The following is a 6,926-nucleotide window of genomic DNA, read 5'->3' as shown; positions in this document are numbered from 1 at the left end:
AAAAAAAAAAAAGCTGCCAAGGTCACTTCTTGGCTCTGCAGCCACATCTAGGAAAACCTGCAAATGTTGAGCAAATGTGTCTGAGGCTATGGGCAGGGCCCCCCTGGTTTGGGGAATATCCCTGTGGCCCCCTGTGAGCTGCTTTGCTAACCACAGGAGATGAACAAAGCAACTCACCTTTCCTTCCTTATGAGCTGAGATGAAGTAACTCTGAGGCTCCCTCCCTCCAGCAGCATCTACCTCTCATAAGCATGTACCTTGAAAAGGAACCTTGAACCCTACAGCCCTGTCCAGCCACTGCCTCATTTTCTTTTTTCTTTTTTTTATAATGATGGATAGTTATCTATCTACTTTTTTTTTTTTTTTTTTTGAGACAGAGCCTCAGGCTGTCCCCTTGCACCACAAGGCCCAGCTATTTTTTGGTTGCAGCCGTCATTGTTATTTGGTCAGCCTGGGCTGGATTTGAACCTGCCACCTTAGGTGTATGTGGCTGGCGCCTTAGCCACTTGAGCCACAGGCACTGAGCCCCCTTTATCATTTCTGATTGGGGTTAGTAGAGATTTTGCTTTTCTCTTTCTAGTTAGTCTGGCCAAAGGTTTATCTATTTTATTTATTTTTTTCAAAAAATTAACTCCTAGTTTTGTTAATTTTCTGAATGATTCTTTTGTTTTCAGTTTCATTAAACTCTGATTTAATTTTGGATATTTCTTTTCTTCTGGGTTTAGGTTTAGATTCTTCTTTTAAAAATAAAGAAAAATTAAAAATAAACAAATGGGACTTAATTTAACTGAAAAGCTTCTGTATAGCTAACAGAAGCTGCTGGAGATAACAAAGCAATAGACAACCTACACAATGGAAAAGGATATTTGCATATTTTGAATCAGACAAAACTTGATAAGTAGGATCTACAAAGGACTCAAAATAATCAACATGAAAAAAGCCAACAATCCCATATATCAATGGGCAATAGACATGAATAGAACCTTCTCTAAAGAAGACAGGTGAATTGTTAACACATGAAAAAAATGTTCATCATCCCTAATCCTTAGAGAAATGCAAATAAAAACCACCCTGAGATACCATCTAACCCTAGTGAGACTGGCCCACATCACAAAATCTCAAAGTGCAGATGCTGGCATGGATGTGGAGAGAAGGGAACACTTTTATGCTGCTGGTGGGACTGCAAACTAACACAACCTTTTTGGAAGGAAGTACGGAGAACCCTCCAAGAACTCAAACTAGACCTCTCATTTGATCCAGCAATCCCATTACTGGACATCTACCTAGAAGGAAAAAAATCCTTTTACCATAAGGACACTTGCACTAGACTGTTTATCACAGTTCAATTTACAATTGCCAAAATGTGGAAGCAGCCTAATTGCCCACCAACCCAGGAATGGATTAACAAGCTGTGGTATATGTATACCATGGAATACTATTCAGCCATTAAAAAAGATGTAGACCTTTACATCTTTTGTATTAACCTGGATAAAAGTGAAACACATTCTTCTTAGTAAATCACAAGAATGGAGAAGCAAGAATCCTGTGTACTCAGTTCTGATATGAGGACAATTAATGACCTAGTACATGGTGGGGGGTGAGGCAAGGGGAGAGCGGAGAGAGGGAAAGAGGAAGGAGGGTAGGGTTCTCTGTGTGTGACACACCTTTTGGGGGGGAGGGAAACAATTATAAGAGGGTCTTTATCAAATGCAATCAATGGGAACCTGGTTCTTTGTACCCTCAATGAATCCCCAACATAAAAAAAAAAATTGGTTCTTTGAAAAGATAAAATTGATAAACTACTAGACTAACCAAGAAAATCCAAGGAAACAAAGCAAGACATGAAAAAGGAGACATTACAACTAATAACACAGACATAGAGAAGATTATCAGAGACTACTATGAACATCTATGTTCACAAACTAGAAAACCTTATAGATAAATTCTTGGAAATATATAACCTCCCAAGATTGAATCAGAAAGAAGTAGAAAACCTGAACAGACCAATAATAAATAGCAAAATGAATCAGTGGGACAAAAGTCTTCTCAAATATAAAAACTCAGAACCAGGCAGACTTAAAGCCGAATTACATTCATACCAAATACAGAGAGAACTGGTACCAATCCTACTGAAACTGTTTCAAAAGTTTGAGAAGGAGAAAGTTCACTTTAATTCATTCTGCAGAATGAATTAAGGAATCTGTAGAAAGCTACAGATCAGTATTCTTAATGATCATAGATGGATGCAAAAAAATTCTGAACAAAGTAATATCAAACTGAATTCAATGTGCATTAAAGAGATAATATACCATGATAAAATAAATGAATTTAATGCCAGGTATGCAAGGATGGGCCACATACACAAGTAAAAGTGATACATCACAAACAGAATAAAGGGCAAAAACCATATGATCATCTTAATAGATGCAGAAAAAACATTTGATAAAATTCAGCATCCCTTCATGGTAAAAACCCTTAACAAATTAGGCATGGAAAGAATATATGTCAAAATAATAAAGATTCGGTGGGAGATAGCTCGATGGCCAGTAATTTGAGACTAGCCTGAGCAAGAGCAAGACTCTGTCTCTACAAAAAAAAGAACAAGAAAAAGAAAAAAAAGAAAAATCAGCTGGGAATGGTGGCATATGCCTATTAGGAGACTGAGGTAGGAGGATTACTTGAACCCAGGAGTTTGAGGTTATAATGAGCCAGGATACAGACTCTACTGTCTAGCCTGGGTGACAGAGGGAGACCCTGTTTGAAAAAAATAGCAACAGTAAAGGTCATATACAAAAACTTACAGCTAACATCATAGTGAATGGGGAAAAGTTGAAAGCATTTCCTCTAAGAACTGGAACAAGACAAATATGGCCACTGTTCATCACTTCTATTCAATGTAGTACCTGAAGGCCTAGCCAGAATAATCAGGCAAAGGAAAGAGAGAAAAGGAATCCAAATTGGAAAAGAGGAAGTCAAAGTATGCCTGTTTGCTGATGATCTGACATGAAAGCCCTGAAAACCACCAAATGATTAGATTGTATAAGTGAGTAAAATGTACCAATCAGTAGCATTTCTCTACATCAATAATGATACCAAATCAAGATGGCAACTCCATTTACAATAACCACAAAACAAATAAATAGGAACATGTTTACCAAAGGTGGTGGAAGATCTCCACAAGGAAAACTACAAACACTGCTGAAAGAAGTTGTAGATGATACAAACAAATCAAAAAACTTCCCATGCTCATAGACCAGAAGAATTTATAGTTAGAAATGACAATACTAGCCAAAGGAACACTTAGAGTCAATGTAATTTCTATTAAAATACCACTGTCATTTTTCACAGTATTAGAAAAAAATTATTCTAAAATTCATATGGAACTAAAGAAGAGCCTGAATAGCCAAAGCAATTCTGAGCAAAAAGAACAAAGCTGGAAACATCACATTACTTGACTTCACATTATACTGCTAGGCTGTGGTTACCAAAATAGTGTTGTACTGATACAAAAATAGACACATGAATCAATGGAAAAGAATAGAGAACCCAGAAGTAAAGCCACGTATTTATAGCCAAGTGATCTTTGACAATATTGACAAGAATGTAAACGAGGGAAAGTACAACCTTTTCAATAAACAGTGCTAGGAAGTGGATTTATAGATGCAGGATAATGAAACTAGCTCTCTCATCATATACAAAAATCAACTCAAATGGATTAAGGGCTTATAAGACCTGAAAGTATACAAGTATTTGAAGGAAACCTAGGAAACACTCTTTTGGGCTTTGTTTTAGGCAAAGAATTCATGATTAAGACCTTGAAAGTGCAAGTAACCTAAACAGAATTAGAGAATGAGAGTTAATTAAACTAGTTAATTAAACTAAAGAAATAATCATCAGAGTGAACAATCTGCAGAATTGGAGAAAATATTTCTGAACTATACATCTAGGAGGAGACTAATATCCAGAACAAAAACTCCCAGGTAATCCCATTAAAAAGTAGGGAAAGGATGAGAGTAGGCATATTAAAAAATGCTCAACATCACTAATCAGAAGTGCAAATTAAAACCATAATAAGATACCTTCTTACCCTAGTTAGAAATCTGTTATTAAAAAGAAAAAAAATAACAGGTGTTGGCAAGGATTGGAGAAAATGGAACTCTTACCCTATTGGTAGAAATGTGAATTACATAACTTCTCTGGAAAACAGGGTAGAGATTTCTCAAAGAACTAAAAATAGAACTACCTTTCAATTCAACAGTTCCACTACTAGAGATGTACCCAAAAGAAAATGAATTATGTCAAAAAGATACCTACACCCATATGTTTATTGCTGTGCTATTCACAACAGCAGAATAGACTCAACTGAAGTGTCCATCAGAGGACAGTTAGATAAAGAAAATGTGAAGTATGGGTACTTATATATGTGAAATGGAATACTTTTTAGCCATAAAAAATAGTTGTCAAAAATGTTTGTTTTTGTTACTGTGTTAGAAGCGGTTTGTTTTAGCTTTTTCTTTTGAGCATAGTTACTCATCTTTCTGGAAAAATCTTCAGTTATTGAACAACTCAGAAAGGTACGTGATGGCTAGTTGATGGCCTCCTTACATTCACCACCTCCGTAAGTTGACCTACTGTCCATAGATCAGACATGCACCACATGTACATGTCAGTACAGTTGCTTACGTTGACGACCTCTGTTCGTCAACCAGACTGTTACAGTCCTTTGGGTGGTCAACTTACAGAGGTTCTCCTGTAATTTATTTCAATAACCATCTGCATTTAAATTATACTTAATTACTAGGAATACTGGGATTGAGCTGATTTTCACAAATTGGTATCTAATAACTGGACTGAGTTACTGACATAAATGTGGAACATTACCATTAGAGGAATAAAAGAAAAAGTATGAAGATAGAGTACTGTATTTGGAAATTAATTTATAAAAATGGACTGTAGCAGGTAATAATAGAAATTAATTGATAAAAAATTGTGTAGTATTCTAATAGATATGGATTACAGTTAAAATAGGTAAAGTTCACTTGAGCAATTTGCATATCTTTTATTTTCATGCTTCATAATTTTTCAAGATCTTGAACATGATTATTAAATAGCACTTTAAGCTATAAAGCCAAAAACTGTTCAGAAATATTCTTGTTTGGGGAAGATAGGGTCTCAATATAGCCTCTTAAATATACAGTTGTATTATTAATGAATGGGGCAGAAAAACTTTAGTACTTGTAGTAAATAATTATAGTGAAAATATATATAAACTAATCATATGCTAATCCTGAAATCACTGCTCTCATCACTTAGAAATTTTGGGTTTTTTTTTAATATATATTATTTCTTGGCTTGGACCCTGGAAGGTTAGTCTGTTTCTGTTTGATTGTTTGGTACATGTTTCTGTCTCTCTCTCTATAGGAACTACCTGTATGTAACTTGTAATAACTGATTAATTTCTATGTCATGGAGAAAAACCTGTGCACCATTGGTTGGGAGGATGTGGAACAGGGGTGTCTAACCTTTTTCTTCTGTGCTGCACATTGGAAAAATAAGAGTTGTCTTGGGCAACATATTAAATACAAAAACACTAACAAAAGCTGATTAGCTGGAAAAAAAAAAGTCCATGCACACTTTTCATGATAATCGGTCACCACAAAGAAGCAAAAGAAGTCCTTACCAAATCAGCATACAGCCTGTGGGCCACAGGTTGAACACCCCTGATAGCAGCTATGGAGGCTTTCATTGTGCCAAGTTGCACAAGGGGGATCGTGAGATTTGGGGAAAACTCTGAGAGGTATGGAGAATTAATAGCCAACAGTTATATAGAACCTGATGCCTTAGTGCCTATTTTTTGGTTTGGTTTAGTCTTTTATTTCTTTTAAACTGAGCATCAGATTAATACCAAAAAAAAAAAAAAAAAAGATGAAGGGAACCACAACAGTTTTTTTCCATTCTGTGTTTATTCATTCCCAGTAGATGAAAACTGTATTGTATACCTATATAGCATATTGTTCTTAGCTCACAAAATTTTGCTTACAAGTAATTTAAAAATATATGAATGATAATATCTGATACAGTTTCTCTCAATATATATACTCTGTCTGTGTTTATAATATATAAGATAATTCATTATAATCTAAGTAAGCCACTTACCAGTTAAGTTTTAAGTGACAATATTTTCTGTGATGATAATATATTTTAAAATAAAATTGTGACAATAGCTTACCTTAACTCAGAATTGAATCAAGCCATTGTATCAAGTCCTAAGTATGTGTTAAGTGAATTTGATGCATGTATGCATTCACTCATCACATATTTGTTGAACACTTACAAAGAGGCAGCCATTTTTGAGGAGCTGGGGATTTATACTGGGGATTTAAACAAAACAAAGACCCTGTCTGCAGAGAGATTACATTCTATTGAGGCAGTTCAGTGAGAGACACTTGTATTATGTAAAGGCACTGAGGCCTGAACAAGCTTGTATTTGGGGAATAGCCAGAAGGCCAGTGAAACTACAGTAAAATTAAGATTATAAAGCCAAACTCTTGGGAAGAGCAAGCTAGGGGAGGAATCAAAGGAAATGAGACCAGAGAGCAGGGTAGAGGCCAGATCATCCCGCGGGGGTATCCAGTCTGTCTTTTGCCACACATTGGAAGAATAAGAGTTGTCTTGGTCCACACAGTTAGTACAGAAATATTCACAAAAACTGATGAGCAAAAGAAATGGTCTCAATATCCAGCACCACAGATAAGTGAAACAGTCTCCAAATAACCTGCATGGGGCCTAAGGGCCACATGTTGTATGCAAAGGAATTTAGATTTTACTCTTAAGTGTCATGCTAAGTCATTATAGGATTTTCAGCAGGGGAGTTACCTGAATTTTATACATACACACACATTTTTTAAAAAATAGGGCTCAGCGCC

General features: G+C 35.7%; 1 protein-coding gene across 3 annotated transcripts in view; it reads left to right on the top strand.

Moving 5' to 3' along the window:
- The window catches only part of HACE1 (HECT domain and ankyrin repeat containing E3 ubiquitin protein ligase 1), a 108,884-nt gene that overhangs the window by 88,555 nt on the left and 13,403 nt on the right, over nucleotides 1-6,926 (top strand). The gene's annotated exons all lie outside the window — the stretch shown is intronic.

Source organism: Otolemur garnettii, unplaced genomic scaffold (assembly GCF_000181295.1).
Source record: "Otolemur garnettii isolate 467f Iridium unplaced genomic scaffold, OtoGar3 scaffold00002, whole genome shotgun sequence".
Taxonomy (NCBI): domain Eukaryota; kingdom Metazoa; phylum Chordata; class Mammalia; order Primates; family Galagidae; genus Otolemur; species Otolemur garnettii.
This window is presented reverse-complemented; position numbering and strand designations above follow the sequence as displayed.